The following is a 23,415-nucleotide window of genomic DNA, read 5'->3' as shown; positions in this document are numbered from 1 at the left end:
GACAGCTATTATGGTCATAATACTGTTACTAATATGACAACTGATTATGGTACTAATACTGTTACTAATACGACAGCTATACTGGTAGTAATACTGTTACTAATAAGACAGCTATACTGGTAGTAATACTGTTGCTAATAAGACAGCTATATTGGTAGTAATACTGTTACTAATAAGACAGCTATACTGGTAGTAATACTGTTGCTAATAAGACTGCTATATTGGTAGTAATACTGTTACTAATAAGACAGCTATACTGGTAGTAATACTGTTACTAATAAGACTGCTATACTGGTAGTAATACTGTTACTAATAAGACTGTTATATTGGTAGTAATACTGTTACTAATACGACAGCTATACTGGTAGTAATACTGTTACTAATAAGACAGCTATACTGGTAGTAATACTGTTACTAATAAGACTGATATACTGGTAGTAATACTGTTACTAATAAGACTGCTATACTGGTAGTAATACTGTTACTAATAAGACAGCTATACTGGTAGTAATACTGTTACTAATACGACAGCTATACTGGTAGTAATACTGTTACTAATACGACAGCTATACTGGTAGTAATACTGTTACTAATAAGACTGCTATACTGGTAGTAATACTGTTACTAATAAGACAGCTATACTGGTAGTAATATTGTTACTAATAAGACAGCTATACTGGTAGTAATACTGTTACTAATAAGACTGCTATACTGGTAGTAATACTGTTACTAATAAGACTGATATACTGGTAGTAATACTGTTACTAATAAGACAGCTATACTGGTAGTAATACTGTTACTAATACGACAGCTATACTGGTAGTAATACTGTTACTAATAAGACTGTTATATTGGTAGTAATACTGTTACTAATAAGACTGATATACTGGTAGTAATACTGTTACTAATACGACTGCTATACTGGTAGTAATACTGTTACTAATAAGACAGCTATACTGGTAGTAATACTGTTACTAATAAGACAGCTATACTGGTAGTAATACTGTTACTAATAAGACTGCTATACTGGTAGTAATACTGTTACTAATAAGACTGATATACTGGTAGTAATACTGTTACTAATAAGACTGCTATACTGGTAGTAATACTGTTACTAATACGACAGCTATACTGGTAGTAATACTGTTACTAATACGACAGCTATACTGGGATTATAGTGTGATGATACCTCCCTTATCCTTTCCTTACTGTGTCTTTCTCACCTGTGCTTTCTTGCTGGGTATGCGATGCAGGAGCTCTATGGGCCCCAGGGCAGGAGGAGGCTGAGAAGCTGCTGTTACCCAGGAGAGAGGATCTGTCTCTGGGAGAGGTCCTGGGCAGCAGGGGCTTGGTCCTACGGAGCCTCAGTTCCATCTCATCTGGCCCAGGTCTGAATGGAGAGTTGAATTCTCCAGGTCACAGAGGAAGAGAGGACAGGACATACTTATAAGTTATGTACCCAGTACATATCTGGCACTGGTCTTTTAACTATCACAAAGCCTAGGACCAACAGGCATAGAGAGTAAGCCTTTAGATATTATGCCCCCAGCCTCTAGAATTGCCTGCCAGAGAACCTGAGGTGGGCTTAAACTGTGGACATATTTAAAAGAGATCTTAAAACACATATTTTTAGCTTTGCTTTTCCTTAGTGTGTTTGGTAGTTGTTCAGTTTGTGTCATTATTTAGTTTTATCTTATGTTTGTTGTGTAGTAAATAATTCAGCTTTATTTTCATTGTTTTTCATTGTTTTTTTTCCTGTGAATGCACATTGTGTTGGACTCCATGTCTGAAATGTGCTGTAGAAATAAAGCTTGATATGATTTGATTTGACAGATTGAGGGGAAAGACTTATAACGCACTTATAATCAGGAGTGCATTATCTACAAATAAGTGAGAATAAACAGCAACTAGAAGGGAAAAGTGTACATTGTAAACACCTTGCCATGCACCAGCAATAACACATGCGTTAGTATTACTAGTTACACTGGACATATGAAAAAGAGAGAATTATAAAGTGATTCAATGATTTCTAACTACTTATTTTGCTGCCGGGGCGGGGAGAAGTGTTAGTGCTGAGCTGGAACAAAAGGCCTGAACACTGTGTCCCTCCAAGACTAGTGTTGGCCACTCCTTCTATTTCTCCAACACAGGGACAGTGCAACTCCACTCGACTAACACAGCCCAGCCCTAGCCTCAGCCTCACATCCCATCAAATAGAAAGATTGGTCACAGACAGACGGACAGACAGGCAGAGAAATTATTTACATCAGACTGGCTCTGCTGCCCTGCTTTAATTAGGAGACCAAAGCTTTGAGGAGATCTGCTAGCTAGCTACTATATATGTTAATGTCTTCCTTTTTTAGGCCAGACTGGAAGTGTGTGCTACTATTGCTGCCTGGTTACTGAAGAGGGACTTGTGGGGTGGTATAGCATCGTAGCGGGGGGTGTGCTGGGGAAGAGCAATGATGTTGACCTTCTGAACAGGGGAAGTAAATCTATGTCAGAATGGCCACTTCTGTCCGGCGGAGTGGCTGGCGTTAAGGATGAACTGTGGGAGACCCATCCATTTCCTGTTGACAAGGTCAGACAGTGGAGAGAGAAGGAGTCCCCCGCCATATGCACAGCCCAGTGCCACCCAGAGACACTCTCTCTCTCTCTGTTTTTCTTATTCTTTCTCTTTCACTCTCTTACCTTCAACTCTCTCTCCCACCAAATCCACAACCTAGGGCCACAGATCTCTCTCTCTTTTTTACTCTCTCTCCCACCAAATCCACAACCTAGGGCCACAGATCTCTCTCTCTTTTTTACTCTCTCTCCCACCAAATCCACAACCTAGGGCCACAGATCTCTCTCTCTTTTTTACTCTCTCTTTCTTATACTTTCTTTGTCTTTTCAATCAACCAAACAATGAAGTTTATTTATAAAGCCCTTTTTACAACAGCAGATGTCACAAAGTGCTATACAGAAACCCAGCCTAAAACCCCAAACAGAAAGCAGATTTAGAAGCATGGAGGCTGGGAAAAACTCCCTAGAAACTCAAATGTTTATAGATGACCAGCAGGGTCAATAAATAATCACAGTGGTTATAGAGGGTGCAACAGGTCAGCACCTCACTGGTAAATGTCAGTTGTCTGGCTCTTTTCTTCTCCTGCTCTCTTCCATCATATTTACAACTTAGTGCCACCCAGACTCTCTCTCTCTCTCTCTCTCTCTCTCTCTCTCTCTCTCTCTCTCTCTCTCTCTCTCTCTCTCTCTCTCTCTCTCTCTCTCTCTCTCCTCTCTCTCTCTCTCTCTCTCTCTCTCTCTCTCTCTCTCTCTCTCTCTCTCTCTCTCTCTCTCTCTCTCTCTCTCTCTCTTTCTCTTTCTCTCCCCCTCTCCCTCTCTCTCTCGCAATCACTCTCTTTTCTTCCCTCTAACTGCTTGGGTCAGATGTCACAGTTCGGGTCATATTCAAACCCAATGATTCCGGGGCAACATTTGTCATGACGCTCATTCCTTTACCGGAGTGGGGGTGTTTATGGAAGCAGAACAGGTAAGTGGACAGGCGAGTGAACACAGACATCAGAGACTGACGATGAAAAGCATACAGGCACCAAGGAAATTACTGCTTGGTGGAGAGTAGACACACACACACACACACACACACACACACACACACACACACACACACACACACACACACACACACACACACACACACACACACACACACACACACACTGACCAGAAATACACTACTTCATCTTCATTCTGAGCACACGTGGTTGCCAGGAGAGAGCAGCAGTGTAAACCGATCACTCAGCAGATACCTACCACCAGGAGGAGATAGGACAGGATAGGCCACACACACACAATTCACACACATTCCGCTAGATGCCCCCCCACATGTCACACATCCCCTTTCAATTACTGCCAGTGCCACACCGCTAAAAGGAACATGAAGGCTTATCATTGGTGGCTGTCTGACACCTCTGTGTGTGCGTGTGTGTGTGCCTGCTTTGAGCTCAGTAGGAAGTGCATCCGCTGGGCCTGGCCAGTCTTCTCCTGCTCCTCTCTCTCCATGGCCAGACGCTCCCTCTCTCTCCATGGCCAGACGCTCCCTCTCTCTCCATGGCCAGACGCTCCCTCTCTCTCCATGGCCAGACGCTCCCTCTCTCTCCATGGCCAGATGCGTCATCTCTCTCTAGAACTCTGAAAACTTCTCCAGATCTCAAGAACACAATACACAGACACATACACAGGAAAAACCGTTGTGCTTGGTTTAGTGGCCATTTTCCCACTTGTGTGTGTTTTGTGTGTGTATATGTATGTGTGTGTGTGTTTGTGCGTGAGTGAGTGAGTGAGTGAGTGAGAGAGAGAGAGAGAGAGAGAGAGAGAGAGAGAGAGAGAGAGAGAGAGAGAGAGAGGAGAGAGGAAAGAGGAAAGAGGAGACAGAGAGAGAGAGAGCCCTGGCAGTAAACCCCAAAAAGACTAAAATAATGATTTTCCAGAGAAGATCCAGATCTCAGGGAATTAGACCAAAGTTCTCAATTGGTACAAAATATATAGAGTACTGTACACACTACAATTACTTAGGTTTAAAATAAGCTCAACTGGACACCTTAATGAGGCAGTGAATGAACTGAGAGAGAAAGCACGCAGGGCATTCTACGCCATTAAAAAGCAAATTCAAATTGAAATACCTATTAAAATTTGGCTAAAACTAATTGAATATGTCATTGAACCAATTGCACTTTATGGCAGCAAGGTGTGGGGTCCACTTGCAAAACAAGATTTCATCAAATGGGACAAACACCCCATTGAAACCCTACATGCAGAGTTCTGTAAGATTCTCCTATGTGTCCAGAGGAAAACTACAAACAATGCATGCAGGGCAGAATTAGGACAATATCCACTAATAATAAAAACTCAAAAAAGAGCAATTAAGTTTTGGAAACATCTAAAATACAGTGACCCCCTCTCATATCATTACCAAGCCCTGCAATGCCAAGAGCTGAGCAAAGAAAAGAGTCCCCTCATCCAGCTGGTCCTGGGGCTGAGTTCACAAACCTGTTCTACTAACACACTGAAGCCTCAGGACCAGAACATCCAATCAATCAGAATAAACCAAATTACAACACAGTCAAAACAAAACTACATTGCTTATTGGGAAACACAAGCACAAACACAAAGCAAAATGCAGTGCTATCTGGCCCTAAATCGACAGTACACTATGGCTAAATATTTGACCATGGTTACTGATCAAAACCTTAGAAAAACCTTGACAAAGTACAGGCTCAGTGAGCACAGCTTTGCCATTGAGAAGGGTAGACACAGGAAAACCTGGCTCCCTGTAGAGGAAAGGCTGTGCAACCACTGCACCACAGCAGAACCTGAGACGGAGCTGCATTTCCTGACAAAATGTCAAAAATATAAAACAATTAGAGAGTGTCATTTCCCCAAATTTGAAACCCTTATTCAAGGTTTTAAAGACCTCTCTGATGAGGATAGGCTACCCGTCCTGTTGGGGGAGGACGCAGAGAGCTGTGTGTTGGCAGCGCACTACATTGCTGCCTGCCATAAGTTGAGGGACAGTGTCTGACAGACCAATAAACCTGCACATGTACTCTACTGTATGATTATTGTTATTGTTGAATGTATGGTTATTTTGACCCTTGGTTATTGTTGTTACTGTTGTCCCGTTGACAATTTTTGATTCTCATTTTTTATTTATTTTTATATTGTAAATATCCTAAATAAGCTTTGGCAATATGTATATTGTTACATCATGCCAATAAAGTGAATTGAATTGAATTGAATTGAGAGAGAGAGAGAGAGTGAGAGAGAGAGAGAGAGAGGCCGTCAGTGTGCCAGGTCATGGGATGATGAATATATTCCATCAGTATAGCCAAGCCACACCATGACATCTGTTATCCGAGCTGTCTAAATGGGACACACTAAAAGGCCATACACAATCTCATTTTACAATCACACACTGTTACTGTGTGGGGTAATAACTTAAGGGGAATCGGAAACAATTACTAAAACACACACACACACACAGGCTCACACACTCAAATGAAAGCACACGCGCACGCGCACGCAAACACACACGGGGACACAGTCAAACGGACACACATGCAAAACACACACATACACAGGCGCGCGTGCACAAATGCACACACAAAGACATTAGACTAAAAGAATAGCCAATCCAATTCGTCAGAAAGCGAGAGCAATAAAAAGGTAACCATTGATCATCAGGCTCCGTTCCCAAACTACTCTCAGTTTTCAATTACGTGCTCACAAAGGAGAATATTCATAGCCGTCCTAATGTAAGGTTACACACATCACCGTATTGACATTTCAAAATCACCACCTTTCCCTTTGCTTCGCAGCATTTTCATTCCTTCCTCCACACAAGATTAAATTACAACATAAATGAAATATGCAGATTAGCGTGGCCCCCATTTGGTCACCTGGCGAAGGGGAAATTGCTTATTAATGTGAAAAGATGAAGTTGTGGGACAGTCTGTTTCAGTTTCTCTACCCTCTCTTTGATCCGCCGTTTCCAGACGCCTCTGTGTGTGTGTGTGTGTGTGTGTGTGTGTGTGTGCTGTATGTGTGTGTGTGTAGTCCATGTACATCCGTGCACATGTGTGTGTGTGTGTGTGTGTGTGTGTGTGTGTGTGTGTGTGTGTGTGTGTGTGTGTGTGTGGTCCATGTACATCCGTGCACATATGGGTGTGTGTGTGTGTGTGTGTGTGTGTATACCTCTGTATGCTGGTGGCTGTGTTGTTGACCTTTGCATCCCTATATCCCAGGTTTATTATTAATGGCTGTGTAGTGGACAAAAGCCAAACAGATTTGTAACGGCTGAAGGGACCTCAATCTGTGTCGTGGGCGGCTGAGCTGGAGAACATACAACTCTCATTAGGTCTGACGGGCATGGGGGGATGGGGCATGGGGGGGGGGGGGGCAAGGGAGCGCCCCAACACGCGTGACCTTTCCATGTCCTTAACACTCAACACACACGGGAGGGAAGTTCAGTCAAAGGTTGGCAGAAGTTAGGAGGAACACTTTTCTAGGGATTCGTCTCTCTTTTTCGAAGTTTTCACTAAAATTAAGTTGTCGAAGTACCGTAATGATAGTTTGCAATTTATTTAAAAAACTCAGTTATTAGAGAAATACAATGATCAGTGTACAGTACTGTATTTGTTATATATATAATGATCAGTGTACAGTACTGTATTTGTTATATATAAATATAATGATCAGTGTACAATACCTTACTTGTTATACATATAATGATCAGTATGCAGTACTGTATTTGTTTTAGATATAACGAGCAGTGTACAGTACTTTATTTGTTATAGATATAATGATCAGTGTACAGTACATTGTTGTAGATATAATGATCAGTGTACAGAACTGTATTTGTTATAGATATAATGATCAGTGTACAGAACTGTATTTGTTATAGATACACAGCCACCATGATCAGTCTACAGTACTGTATTTGTTGTAGATGTACTGGTCAGTGTACAGTACAGTATTTGTTAAAGATATAGTGGTCAGGGTACAGTACTGTATTTGTTATAGCTATAATGATCAGTGTACAGTCGTGGCCAAAAATATTGGCACACTTGCACTTTTTTCAAGTAACTCACAATTTTCCTTAAAAAGAAGTTGTAATTGAACAAAATATTTGGTCTCCACAATTCTTTATTTCACTGTTAATATTACAGAACCTTTGTTTTTGATTCATAAATTACTATATCCATTTTAATCAGAAAATAAACAGAAATGGCATTGACAAAATTATTGACACCCTAGACTTAATATTTGGTAGCACAGCCTTTGGTCAAAATAACTTAAATCAAGCGCTTCCTATAACCATCAATGAGCTTCCTCCACCTTTGTACTGACAGTTTGGCCCACCCCTCTTGTGCAAACTGCTCCAGTTCTCCCAGATTAGAAGGGTGCCTTCTCCTATCTGCTGTTTTCAGATCTCTTCACAAGTTTTCAATGGGAATTAGATCTGGACTCATTGCTAGCCACTTCAGAACAGTCCAGCGTTTTGTCTTGAAGTGTTCCTGGGTGCTTTTTGAAGTGTGTTTGGGGTCAATGTTCTGTTGGAAGACCCATGACCTTTGACGGAGACCAAGCTTTCTGACACTGGGTCTGACATTGTGCTCCAAAATGCCTTGGTATTCCCCTATTTTCATGATGCCATACACACGTTCAAGGCACCCAATGCCAGAGGCAGCAAAGCAACCCCAAAACATCACTGACCCTCCTCCATGTTTGACTGTAGAGAAGGTGTTATTTTCTTTGAAGGCTTCATTTTGTTTTCTGTGAACATAGAGATGATGTGCTTTACCAACAAGCTCTAATTTGGTCTCATCTGTCCACAGGACATTCCCCCAGAAGGATTTTGGCATGTTCGGGTGTGTTTTGGCAAATTGCAGTCGGGCATTCTTATGTCCCTCTCTCAGCAGTGGGGTCCTCCTGGGTCTCTTACCATATAACCCCCTTTCATTGAGGTGGTGACGGATGGTGCGAGTTGAAACTGTTGTACCTTCTGTCTGAAGGTCTGCTTTAATCTGTGTGGCAGTTGACCAAGGTACTTTCTCCACCATTCGAATAATCCTTCGCTGTAATCTTTTATCAAGGTTTCTCTTGTGGCCACATCAAGTGAGGTTGACTACAGTGGCATGGGCCTTAAACATCTTGATAACATTACGTACAGTAGAAACAGGAACATAAAGGTCTCTGGAAATGGACTTGTAGCCTTGAGATTCTCCATGCTGGGCTACAATCTTGTGTCTGACAAGATAATAACACATCCTAGATCTGAATGAATGAAATAATCTTATTAAATACTTTTTTCTTGACATAGTTGAATGTGCTGACAACAAAATCACACCAAAATAATCAATGGAAATCCAATTTATCAACCCATGGAGGTCTAGATTTGGAGTCACACTCAAAATTAAAGTGGAAAACCACACTACAGGCTGATCCAACTTTGATGTAATGTCCTTAAAACAAGTCAAAATGAGGCTCAGTAGTGTGTGTGGCCTCCACGTGCCTGTATGACCTCCCTACATCGCCTGGGCATGCTCCTGATGAGGTGGCGGATGGTCTCCTGAGGGATCTCCTCCCAGACCTGGACTAAAGCCTCCGCCAACTCCTGGACAGTCTGTGGTGCAACGTGACGTTGGTGGATGGAGCGAGACATGATGTCCCAGATGTGCTCAATTGGATTCAGGTCTGGGGAACGGGCGGGCCAGTCCATAGCATCAATGCCTTCCTCTTGCAGGAACTGCTGACACACTCCAGCCACATGAGGTCTAGCATTGTCTTGCATTGGGAGGAACCCAGGGCCAACCGCACCAGCATATGGTCTCACAAGGGGTCTGAGGATCTCATCTCGGTACCTAATGGCAGTCAGGCTACCTCTGGCGAGCACATGGAGGGCTGTGCGGCCCCCCAAAGAAATGCCACCCCACACCATGACTGACCCACCGCCAAACCGGTCATGCTGGAGGATGTTGCAGGCAGCAGAACGTTCTCCACGGCGTCTCCAGACTGTCACGTCTGTCACATGTGCTCAGTGTGAACCTGCTTTCATCTGTGAAGAGCACAGGGCGCCAGTGGTGAATTTGCCAATCTTGGTGTTCTCTGGCAAATGCCAAACGTCCTGCACGGTGTTGGGCTGTAAGCACAACCCCCACCTGTGGGTGTCGGGCCCTCATACCAGTCTCATGGAGTCTGTTTCTGATCGTTTGAGCAGACACATGCACATTTGTGGCCTGCTGGAGGTAATTTTGCAGGGCTCTGGCAGTGCTCCTCCTGCTCCTCCTTGCACAAAGGCGGCGGAAGCGGTCCTGCTGCTGGGTTGTTGCCCTCCTACGGCCTCCTCCACGTCTCCTGATGTACTGGCCTGTCTCCTGGTAGCGCCTCCATGCTCTGGACACTACGCTGACAGGCACAGCAAACCTTGCCACAGCTCGCATTGATGTGCCATCCTGGATGAGCTGCATTACCTGAGCCACTTGTGTGGGTTGTAGCCTCCGTCTCATGCTACCACTAGAGTGAAAGCACCGCCAGCATTCAAAAGTGACATCACAGGATGTCCTTGTTAAGCAGTACAACACTAAGTGTCTTCGTGACAAGTGATAAATTGTTGCGTTGCTGGAATTACAGTGGTGCTGAGAGGTCCTGACTTCATTACGCTATGCAGGAGGGGACGGCTCCATGAATATGGACACACTAACATGGTGAACCCCGGCCAGGGGGAGAGAGGGAAGGAGGGAGAGAGAGAGAGCACGAGGGAAGTGCGGTTAATGAAATGACACAGATGGTTTTGTATGGGGAGATTCGTCAGGCCGGAGGACAGGGAGAGAGAGAGAGTAAGAGAGAGGGGCAACCCTCACTATCTCGTCCTCCCATCCAGCCGTCTCCCGTCATTGGAATGCAAGGCCAGTCTACCTGCACTAAATGGGAGCCATTAGTAAAACTTTGAATAATTTATGCAGCGGCCGGACAGAGGGGTGGAGGGAGGGAAAGATGGAGGGAGGGAGCGGCAGATTAAAAAGCGGACCTTTGCGGGGTGAGTGATCGTGCATAGTGCGATCCGAGGGGCCCTGGCGAACACAGAAAGGATATTTTAAATGAACGCGGCCCTGCGTTAATTGATTGCGACCCCAGAAGCGCTAAATAAACAAATGACTAACTGCCGAGAGGACGACCTCTCCATGGAGCGCAGCGACGTAGAGAGGAGGGGTTCACTGGCCGGGTGTGTGTTTGTGTTTGTGTGTGTGTGTGTGTGTCTTTTTCCCGGGGAATGATAGACAGGACAAAATGAGATGACAACATCTTTCTGACTCTCACCAATATCTCCCACATCACCTAAACCCTCTCATTCACTTTCACACACAGCCAGTTGATCACAACATCACCTTGGAATTCTAACATCACATCTGGCCAACAAGTCCAGATAAATACTGGTAAATACCGAGGCTGAATATAGAGCAACAGGCCGAATAGAGATCACAGCATATTCCATAAACTGGGAAGCAGGTTTCCGGGTTAAACCCCACAACTGACACAGTGTTGATATGACCCTGTCAACACCACATGACAGAATGTCAGGACTAAACAAAGACTTCTTATAAAGAACCCAGATGTTGTTTGTGTTGTCATGACAGTATTATATACAAAGACGTTGTGGAAAGTACTAACCAGGTTCTATTATACCCATCATGTCCCTGCCTATCCCGCTGTACACATATAGTATAGTATAGCCTAGTATGTCTGCTGTACACATATAGTATAGTCTAGTATGTCTGCTGTACACATATAGTCTAGTCTAGTATGTCTGCTGTACACATATAGTATAGTATAGCCTAGTATGTCTGCTGTACACATATAGTATAGTCTAGTATGTCTGCTGTACACATATAGTATAGTCTAGTATGTCTGCTGTACACATATAGTATAGTCTAGTATGTCTGCTGTACACATATAGTATAGTCTAATATGTCTGCTGTACACATATAGTCTAGTCTAGTATGTCTGCTGTACACATATAGTATAGTATAGCCTAGTATGTCTGCTGTACACATATAGTATAGTCTAGTATGTCTGCTGTACACATATAGTACAGTATAGCCTAGTATGTCTGCTGTACACATATAGTATAGTATAGCCTAGTATGTCTGCTGTACACATATAGTATAGTCTAGTATGTCTGCTGTACACATATAGTATAGTATAGCCTAGTATGTCTGCTGTACACATATAGTATAGTATAGCCTAGTATGTCTGCTGTACACATATAGTATAGTATAGCCTAGTATGTCTGCTGTACACGTATAGTATAGTATAGCCTAGTATGTCTGCTGTATCCATATAGTATAGTATAATCTAGTATGTCTGCTGTACACATATAGTATAGTATGGTCTAGTATGTCTGCTGTACACATATAGTATAGTATAGTCTAGTATTTTTGCTGTACCAATATATTGTGTAGTCTAGTATGACTGCTGTACCAATATATTGCGTAGTCTAGTATGTCTGCTGTACCAATATATTGTGTAGTCTAGTATGTCTGCTGTACCAATATATTGTGTAGTCTAGTATGCCTGCTGTACCAATATATTGTGTAGTCTAGTATGTCTGCTGTACCAATATATTGTGTAGTCTAGTATGCCTGCTGTACCAATATATTGTGTAGTCTAGTATGTCTGCTGTAGCTGTGCAGGTGTGGTAACACAACGCAGAGGTGATAAACCTCATTATTTCTCAGCAGGCCTAACCACCTCTGGCTGGGGGGGTGGAGGGAAAGGAAAGAAGGGGGGGAAGTCATTGATTCGAGGAGCACTTAACACATTTACATGTCATTTTAGCTGAGGCCTTAAGATATTTACCCCTCCCCCCGAAAATATATTAGCGACATTAAAAATGTGGCTTAAACTTTACATTTTTATTTTAAACGATTGCATCTTTTTCGGCCCCTGGAGCCTACTATGTTTTATGAATGCCAGAGCTCTCACTGAAATCACAGGCTCATTTCTTTGTTCGTCAAGGCATTTCTGAACACTTTTTTTTCTTTCTTTCTCAGGTTACCAGTTTACATGTATAGCGATCATACTCAGTGCCTCTAGATTAACCAGATCAATTCATCTCTGCCCAAGCACCCAGAGTGAATTCCTGTTAAGCATAAAGTCTGCCCAATATTAACTAATGGGAGTCTCTAGGTGCCACAATACACATTAGCATAACATCCAGACCTTCTCGGACTTTGTTTCTACACACCAAAGACTGGCCAAGAGGAACGGTGATGCATTACTCTAAAGAAAACCACACATCTATCTAATACCCTCCAACTTATCCTCCAAAACATAACAACAACTGGAATGATGAATACATCATCAATTGGGTATGTACTGAAATGATAAAAAAAAATGGAAAGAGAATTCACCATGGAAATTAGTGTTGAACAGATATTTAATATTTCTCTCTATAATATCTGTATTATGTTTTATATTGATGGCTTCTATCAGGTCGACTACCTGATCTGTTGGTTTCTGCAGACCAGTCCCTCCGTGTATCTCTTGCGTGCGTAGTAGTTCTGGATGCATTTCCTCAGGTAGTAGCCTCTCCATCTCCACTGTATCTTTGGGAGGAAAACACACCACCACACATCTATAGTTAAGGTAATAATCCACCTCTTCCTTTAACTTTGACTGAATTAAGTTGGAAGGGAAAAGTACACTTTTATTATAAACTGTTTTAGCTGACACACCACACCCTCTCCCTTCCTTGTGCTCTTTCTTCCATGTCTGTCCTTCTTTTAGTTCAGTCTGGTGTTGTTCTGCTTTCAGTTTTTTTTGGGGGGGGGGTTTCTACAATATTGTAAATCAAGTTTGAATCCTTGAAAAGCCCTATATAAATATAATGTATTATTATCATTACAGCGGTTTCATAAATACATATATTTTTGTATAAAATGTAACTTCAGACAAACTGGACTGGCAACACTCTAGAAGCTGTTGCTTTAAAGGTTCCTGCATGTATCTCAGTTTGACTAGACACACAGACACAGACACAGACACAGACACAGACACACACACACACACACACACACAGACACAGACAGACAGACAGACAGACAGACACACATACACACACACACACACACACACACACACACACACACACACACACACAGACAAACACACCACACACAGACAAACACACCACACACAGACACACACACACACACACACAGACACACACACAGACACACACACATACACACACACATACACACACACACACCGAGTGCGCACCAAGCTGGGACAGGTCTCTAAACAGAGGGGAATGGATGTCCTTCACTCTAATTAGGAGATTAAACAATAGCAAGTAAAATAACAATTAGAAGACGCAAGCCAGAAGAAAAAAACAAAGACCAAAATGAGAATTGCGATTGATCGGCAGTCAATAGATCATTTTAAACAAAGTCATTGCTGGCTCGCAACTCAAAGTTCTTGTTGACCTTTTTTGACTACTGAAATCAATGATGCATATTGTCCAGCTAAATCTAATAAAACTCCTGGGCCTCTTGTAAACACTGTTTTCTATTAACATGCTAATACATTAGCCTTTGTTAGAAAGACTATGATAAAGACATCGGAGGGGAAAAAAGAAAAAACAAATAGAATAGAAATTGATTGAAAGGGAAGCGGAACAAGAGGATTCAGAGATGATTGGTTCTTTTTTTCTCCTGGTCAATGAGAGGCGGTGGGTGGAGATGTCCTTCACACACACACACACACACACACACACACACACACGCTCGCACACACAGTGTGTGACTGAGTTTATCACTCACAACATACTCAGTTTTTTTTGTTTTTTTTAACCTTTATTTAACTAGGCAAGTCAGTTAAGAACAAATTCTTATTTACAATGACGGACTACCAAAAGGCAAAAGGCCTCCTGCGGGGACGGGGGCCTGGGATTAAAAAAATAAATATAGGACAAATAAGTATCCTAAATATAGGACAAAACACACATCACGACAAGAGAGACAACACAACAATACATAAAGAGAGACCTAAGACAACAACATAGCAAGGCAGCAACACATGACAACACAGCATGGTAGAAACACAACATGACAACAACATGGTAGCAACACAACATGACAACAACATGGTAGCAACACAACACGGTATCAGTTTATCACACCTGTGTATGCAGCTTTTTAACTGGGCCCTTTTAATCTTTGTGCCTCTACTACCCTATAACACACCTAAACCAGTGGGTTGGATACACTACCCTTAAAATGGTCACTTTTGTCACATTTTCTATTTAGATCAGCATCCCAATAAACATGATTGTTCTAAATGTTGGTGTGTGGGTAACTGTCTCCTTTCTTCTCTGAGCCTCTCAGCAGTTGGTGGCTGGTGATTCACTGTATTGATATTACCAGGTTTACACCTAAATACACAATGATATGAGAAGGTTGAGAAATATGAATACATCTCAAATATGAGTAGTAGTGTGTACACTCTACATTCACCAGAATGGACTTAATAGACTGGTCTTGCAGAAAGTACTTGTGCAGCTTTCCTAAATGTTCCCACTCACAACTAAAATTGTGCAGTTAAAAAAATTGTATTATAAAAAATTATAACAAAAAATGTATATAAACAAAACCAAAACATCCGCAAAAGGCCCTATTTGTTTCATTTGAGGGTAGAATATATCACCATTTGAATGAGTCTGCCTGTATGCTAACTGTATAATAGCGGTATCTAGGTGCCACGATACACATAACACCCAAACCTTCTGGAACTTTCTTTCTACACACCAACGTCTGGCCAAGAGGAACAGTGATGCAAATAGGGCCTCTGTGAAGAAAAGCTCATAAATGTTCCCACTCACAAATAAAATTGTGTAGTTATGTAATTTTTTTAATAAAAAAGAATATAAACAAAACCAAAACATTAGCACAGGCCCTATTTGTTTCATTTGAGGACAAAATATCGTATAATTTGAATGAAATACTTGGGCCTTTCAAGACCCCCCAGCATTTTACAAGACCCCTTTTTACAATAACCCCCCCTTCCTTCCTTTTTTATCAGATTTTGACACCCATTCTGCTTCCTGAACATATGACAGTATTTTACAGGAGTAATATAGCGGTAGATTCTGCTGTGAAACTTCTGTTCTCCTCTAAGTGCTGACATGATCTTTACCCTTTGGCCTTGTGAACTCGGGTGCTCGGTCAGACCCAGATGGCTGCATCGGCAGCCCGTAACACGACCCTAACTAAAACCCTGGGCCCGGACGTCTTTATTGGTTTAGATTACAGTCCGTCATAAAACTTTTCATCAATTTCAGGGGTTTGAGCGAATGTCCAAACAGCTCACTGGTAGTATGCCCTTTTTCAATAAAGGCTGGGATTTTGTGGGCTTATAAAAAATCTTTAACAATTTCACTTTGGGTGGAAAAGAGTGGCTAGATAGAATTGTAAAATATAAGGTTTCGATGTGATATCCTCACATAAAAATGCCAAAGCATCACTCAAATCCAAAAGCTTTGATTTATAGGTTGTGTGGTAGGAGCTGTTAAACTGGTCAAATGGGATATATGACGATATAGGCTGTGGGAGTGAGATCTGCTCTAGTAAAGAAGCTAACAGAAAAGTTAACTTTAAAGAAGTTAAATTAGATATTTGTCACAGCTGAAAATGCTAATAATACATCTTAAGATGTTGACTTCTCTCCTGACTGATTTAGAATATCTTCATACGATTTTACCAGTTGAAAATCAATGCCTCTGTTAAAGGGTATTATATTATTTTATATAAATATGACTAATCAAACCTGTATATTAAAAGCTAGACGAAAAGTGATACTAATTGTGTCAATCCAATGAGAAATACTATCGATAACATTAAGTTAGCTTTCATTTCTGTAGGGTATATCAGTAGAATTAGCCAGGATATTCAGTATTTCTGCTCTGCCCAGTGGCACCACAAAGGGGGTGGTGAAATGGAAATGGAACAGCAGTGCCGTACTATTTATGAGGATTACATTGGGAAACCAGGGAACTAACGATTTGCTAAAACAGACACTGTGATATTTAACCTGACAGACATCTCGTGGTAGAAATTCATCTTAATGACAGAATATGTGTGCTATGAACAAAAGGAGAGACAGCGTTACATCTCCGTCACCTTGTCCCGGCTCTCCAATCTGTCCTGAGCAGCCCGGAGATAAAGACCTTTATAGACATTATACTTAACAAGTCACATAGACACCACAGAGAGAGAGAGAGAGGAATGAGGGAGGGAGAGGGACAGAGTGTGTGTGTGTGTGTGTGTGTGTGTGTGTGTGTGTGTGTGTGTGTGTGTGTGTGTGTGTGTGGCGAGAGAGCGAGAGAGAGCGCGAGAGAGAGAGGCACAAGTCAGACTTTCTATTGAGGGGGCGGGGCTCCTCTCTTAATACATAACGCAGACAACGCCAAGAAAATGTATGGTAGTCAAGCTGGGAGCTAATTGAGATGTATGATGGCTCAGCGCGCTCCGCTGTGTTTGATAATCAATGACGCTCCAGACAGGATAGACTACCAAAGGCCAGAATATTCACACGGCTCACCTCAACTCGCGCCTCGCCTGGCGCCTCGTCTCACTATGCTCAGACCACTGGGGGCACATTTACAGGAGCAAACTTGAGAGGGTTATGAAAGGAATTCACATCTCAAACATGTCTCCTCTAATAATGACATAAGAGAGAGGCAACGTAACACTCAGGGAAGAAGACAAAGACTTGAAAGACGAGAAGAATTTTGGCTAAATGCAGAGCTGGGACTTCAGAGGAAAAACAGCAGGTGTTGGATTTGAGTCATGTACTCTATATAATGCAGGATAAACTCTGCAAAGTAAATATATGTTGTCTTAAGTCCTAAAATTGTGTTTTGGTAATTTTGAGAGATTCAAATGAGTCCTGTGTTATTTGTCAGAGATGCTGTCCGTCTGGTGCCATGTCCTTCACATTACAATCAGTCAGGGTTTATCTCCAGAGTTCAGCTCTTGAACACTTCCCAAATGTGCCTGGCAGTTAGGCTTTACCAAACAGTCATTTAGGGAGTGATAAAGAGCTGTTGGGATTTTTTTTACAAACTCAATACAGAGAAGATGATTTGTGAGAGGAGTGGGGGTTTTGTATCAACCATCTGTTTGATTAAGAAGCAGTTGGAGGCAATACACTGGAAAACAGCCATGTTTTCCTAAAACCTTCCACCTCTCCTTCCTGTCCTTTATTGTTTATGCATTCCATAGGCGAGGTGCAATTCCATACCATAACACTTTGTATTCCTAAATACCAACTTCCAAATGTGTAATAGGTGAAGCCACGGCTTCGGAATATAGCAATAGAATTTTAATGTATACTATCATTACATAATGAATATATCCATAGCATTTCAGCGGCTAACGTACCTTCACCATTGTTTGAAATGTGCCCTTGTTGTGAAGCCCACCATATCGTCTGAATAATGCTGACACTTCTGTGTAGGTGACTGGGAGAAATGGTCATAAGACACACTCTTTTACAAAGAAAAAAAATGAGGAAATCATTGATCAGTTTATCAAAAACATTTAAAAAGAATAGTTCTGAAAGACCAAGCATAAGTCGTTGTGGGATATGCTTTTTACATGGACTTGCCGAAATCTACAATCTGCAGAATAAATTGTGGGAAGATAAATATTGAATAATATGTTTTTCGACTGAGTTGAAAGGTCACGATAAGAGCTAGTCCACACCCCCACATATAGTGCACAGCAACCTTTACTTAAGGCTTTTCAATTATGTCCAGCGATCATGGCTCCTCGAGCAGGCAGACATTTGTATTCATCATCAAACATACTCTAAATGCAAGTCTACTGCAATTCCAGCCTCAACGACGCCATCAATTTTCAAAAGCCCATTTATATGCCCAGAAAATCAATGCTTATAGGGGGAATATGGTAACCTGGGAGATGCACTTAAGAAGCTGAAATTGTGGCTAATTAGCCACTTAACACATTGATCAATTAACTAAAGTAATCTGAATTAACTTGCAGTATGTGAGTTTGTCTGCTGACCCTGCAGAATAGTGTTGGGGTCACAGTACGAGGCACAGAGTGGGACAGGCCTTTATTCCCTCAGCCAATTGAACAGCTCTCTTACACCGAAGATGGGGTCATTTCATAATGTAAAGTGATCATTTAGCTTTGGGGTAATTCTGCTGTAGGTCTGCTTTTATTTGGAGTGTAGAACATGTGCAGTGTTTTTATACTACAAATTATGTGTGGTCATTCTTTGAAATTGCCTGCATTATATTTTAATCTAAGGGATGAAATAAGGAGTTATGGTTAAGACCCGCACCTTACATCCCCTGGAAATGGATGCCTGCTTTGTTCTCTCTCTGTCTGTTCTCCTCAGCTAACCTACAGACACACACCGACACAGCACGTGCAGAAATGTATGAAAACAAGCATGACTGGTTGAAACAAGTCGGCTGTTTGTTCATATACACAGGTGACTGTTGTTGTTGTTAGCCAAGCTGCTAACTAGCTAGCTGAGTTACCGCTAACTAACATTAATGTACCGGTATCTTTCTCAACTTTCTAAGGTCTTCGAAAGCCAAGTTAACAAACATATTACCGACCATTTCGAATCCCACCATACCTTCTCCACTATGGTTTCAGAGCTGGTCATGGGTGCACCTCAGCCACGCTCAAGGTCCTAAACGACATCATAACCACCATCGATAAGAGACATTACTGTGCAGCCGTATTCATCTCTCTCTCGCTCTCTTTCTCTCTCTCTCTCTCTCTCTCTCTGTCTCTCTCTCTCTCTCTCTCTCTGTCTCTCTCTGTCTCTCTTTCACTCACTCTCTCCCTCTCTCTCCTCTGTCTCTCTCCTCTGTCTCTCTCTCTCTCTCTCTCTCTCCCTTTCTCTCTCTCTCTCTCTCTCTCTCTCTCTCTCTCTCTCTCGCTATCTCTCTTTCTCTCTCTCCCCCTCTCTATTCTCTCTTTCTCTCTCTCCCTCCCTCTCTCCCTCTCTCCTCTGTCTCTCTCCATCTCTCTACCTCTCTCTCGCGCTCTCTCCCTCGCCCTCCCTCTCTCTCCCTTTCTCTCTAAATAAACATAAATATGGGTTGTACTTTCAAAGGTGTTTGTTCTTCACTGGTTGCCCTTTTCTTGTGGCAACAGGTCACAAATCTTGCTGCTGTGATGGCACACTGTGGTATTTCACCTAATATATTGTATTTGCTTTCAAATTATTTGTGTGTCTGTGTAATCTGAGGGAAATATGTGTCTCTAATATGGTCATACATTTGGCAGGAGGTTAGGAAGTGCAGCTCAGTTTCCACCTAATTTTGTGGGCAGCTTGCACATAGCCTGTCTTCTCATGAGAGTCAGGTCTGCCTTCGGCGGCCTATCTCAATAGTAAAGCTATGCTCACTGAGTCTGTACATAGTCAAAGCTTTCCTTAATTTTGGGTCAGTCACAGTGGTAAGATATTCTGCCATTGTGTACTCTCTGTTTAGGGCCAAATAGCATTCTAGTTTGCTCTGTTTTGTTTGTTAACCTCTTACATCTACACGTTCCGCTAGCGGAACGTCTGCTCCAATATCCAATGATGGGCGGGGCGCGAAATTCAAACTCCTCTAAATCCGAAAACTTACACTTTTCAAACATATGACTATGTTACAGCTATTTAAAGACAAGACTCTCCTTTATCTAACCAAACTGTCCGATTTCAAAAAGGCTTTACAGCGAAAGCAAAACATTAGATTATGTCAGCAGAGTACCCAGCCAGGAATAATCACACAGCCATTTTTCAAGCTAGCATATCATGTCACATAAACCCAAACCATATCTAAATGCAGCACTAACCTTTGATGATCTTCATCAGATGACACACCTAGGACATTGTGTTATACAATACATGCATGTCTGTTCAATCAAGTTCATATTTATATCAAAAAACAGCTTTTTACATTAGCATGTGACGTTCAGAACTAGCATTCCCACCGAACACTTCCGGTGATTTTACTAAATTACTCACGATAAACGTTCACAAAAAGCATAACAATTATTTTAAGAATTATAGATACAGAACTCCTCTATGCACTCGATATGTCCGATTTTAAAATAGCTTTTCGGATGAAGCACATTTTGCAATAATGTAAGTACATAGCCCGGCGTTACAGGGCTAGCTATTTAGACACCCACCCAGTGTAGCCTTCACCAAAATCACATTTCCTATAAGAAAAATGTTCTTACCTTGCTTGTTCTTCATCAGAATACACTGCCAGGACTTCTACTTCAATAACAAATGTAGGTTTGGTCCCAAATAATCCATCGTTATATCCAAACAGCGACGTTTTGTTCGTGCGTTCTAGACACTATCCCAACGCTAAATCTCGGCCACGAGCATGACGCAAAATATGACAAAAAATTTCGAAATATTCCATTACCGTACTTCGAAGCATGTCAACCGCTGTTTAAAACCAATATTTATGCAATTTATCTCGTAGAGAAGCGATAATATTCCGACCGGGAATCTGCCTGTCTGTAAACTGAGGAAAAAACCAAAAGCCGGGGGCGGGGCGTGTCACGCGCCTAAGGCTTAGTCCATTGACTGACCACTCAGCATTTGCTCTCGTGTGCTTCAGCCAGGGCTTTGAATGACATCATTCCTGTTTTTCCCGGGCTGTGAGACTCCATTGTTGACGTGAGAAGTGTCACGTAAGAGCAGAGATCCTTTGTAAACGACAGAGATAATAAAGAAGGGCAAGAAATGTTCAGACAGGGTACTTCCTGAACAGAAGCATCTCAGGTTTTTGCCTGCCATAGGAGTTCTGTTATACTCACAGACACCATTCAAACAGTTTCAGAAACTTTGGAGTGTTTTCTCTCCAAAGCTAATAATTATATGCATATTCCAGTTTCTGGGCAGGACTAATAATCAGATTAAATCGGGTACGTTTTTTATCCAGCCGTGAAATTACTGCCCCCTAGATGTAACAGGCTAAAGAGTTTAAATATAGCCAATTGGAATTTGTGTCTGTATTTGATCATTTAATTTAGGATACCATCAACACCACAGGCATTTTTGGGTTGGAGGGTTTGTATTTTGTCCTGTAGTTCATTCAACGTAATTGGAGAATCCAGTGTGTTCTGGTAGTCTTTAATAGTTGATTCTAAGATGTGTATTTGATCATGTATATGTTTCTGCTGTTTGTTCTTTGTTATAGGGCCAAAAAGATTGGAGAAGTGGTTTACCCATACATCTCCATTTTGGATAGATAATTATTTTTGATGTTATTTGTTTAGTGTTTTCCAATTTTCCTAGAAGTGGTTAGTCCATGGATTCTTCAATTACATTGAGCTGATTTCTGACGTGCTGTTCCTTCTTTTTCCGTAGTGTTTTTCTGTATTGAATTAGTGATTCACAATAGTGAAGGCGTAGACTCAGGTTTTCTGGGTCTCTATATTTTTGGTTGGACAGGTTTCTCAATTTCTTTCTTAGGTTTTTGCATTCTTCATCAAATCATTTTGATGAAGGGAAGCTGAGAGGTCAAATATACTGTTTAGGTTTTCTACTGCCAAGTTCACACCTTCACTGCTACAGTGAAACCTTGTTCAGGAAATTGACGAGAAGGGATTGAATCTGTTGTTTCCTTATCGCTCTCTCTCTAACTCTCTCTCTCTCTCTCTTCCACTCTCTCTCTTAACATCTCTCTTCCTCTCTGTCTTCCTCTCTCTCTCTCTCTCTTCCACTCTCTCTCTTAACATCTCTCTTCCTCTCTGTCTTCCTCTCTCTCTCTCTCTCTCTCTCTCTCTCTCTCTCTCAGTCTCTCTCTCACACTCTCCCTCTCCTCTCCCTCTCCCTCTCTTTCTCTTTAAATGCTAACAGATCCCAGGATGCAGATAGTCTGAGTGACTTTTGAACTGTCAGCGCTCGCCAACTCTCAGCCTGCTCCCTGCCTCGCATCACAGAGTTATCAGTTTATTCTTCACCCCTTTCCACCCCTCCTTCCACTCCCCTCTTTCCACCCTATCTACACGTAAAATATTCAGCCTTAGCAATAGAGGCAAGGTGTCCATCCGGCAGCTCCCTCCTTCCCTCCCTGTAATATAGATAATACAGGGCTCAGCAAGTGGACAGACCAATTTGCTGTCCCGCCACTGCGGGGCTGGCTGGTAGAGTTATGGGCAGAAGGGTGACCCCATGGCAGCCAGGCCCATCCATCGGGGGCTGCAGTGGGCTGGCCACCCTGGTAATTGCCCTGGAAGTGTTGTTTTGACAAGGCGGACGGGTGTAAGCCATCACTCCTGGCGCACGTTGATGAGGTGTCACCTGGAGAGGCAGGCTGTTTACACGGCGCCAGGTGACCCACTTCTGCCCTGATTGAGACCACCAGACTGTCTGTCTGCACACATCGCACACACACACACACAACACACACAACACACACACACACACACACACACACACACACACACACACACACACACACACACACACACACACACACACACACACACACACACACACACACACACACACACACACACACACACACGCCAAGGCTCATGGTCTCCCCCACCAACTATCTGCTGAGTGTGTGTGTGTGCGTGTGGTGTGTGTGCATGCGTTTGTGTGTTCCAGGGGTCATGGGGTGTGGCGGATGGAGTGCTCTCTCCAGGACCAGACTACCTTTATTTAACATCTGCCTGCATCAAATTATTTCATGTGGCTAGGCATCCCTCACATCCAAGGGATCACCTCATTGAAAATCTTTATACATCTAGTTTTCTGTTCTTTCCCAATGCTTTTAGTCCAATTTAAAACCAT

Source organism: Salmo trutta, chromosome 33 (genome assembly GCF_901001165.1).
Source record: "Salmo trutta chromosome 33, fSalTru1.1, whole genome shotgun sequence".
NCBI classification, from domain to species: domain Eukaryota; kingdom Metazoa; phylum Chordata; class Actinopteri; order Salmoniformes; family Salmonidae; genus Salmo; species Salmo trutta.
This window is presented reverse-complemented; position numbering follows the sequence as displayed.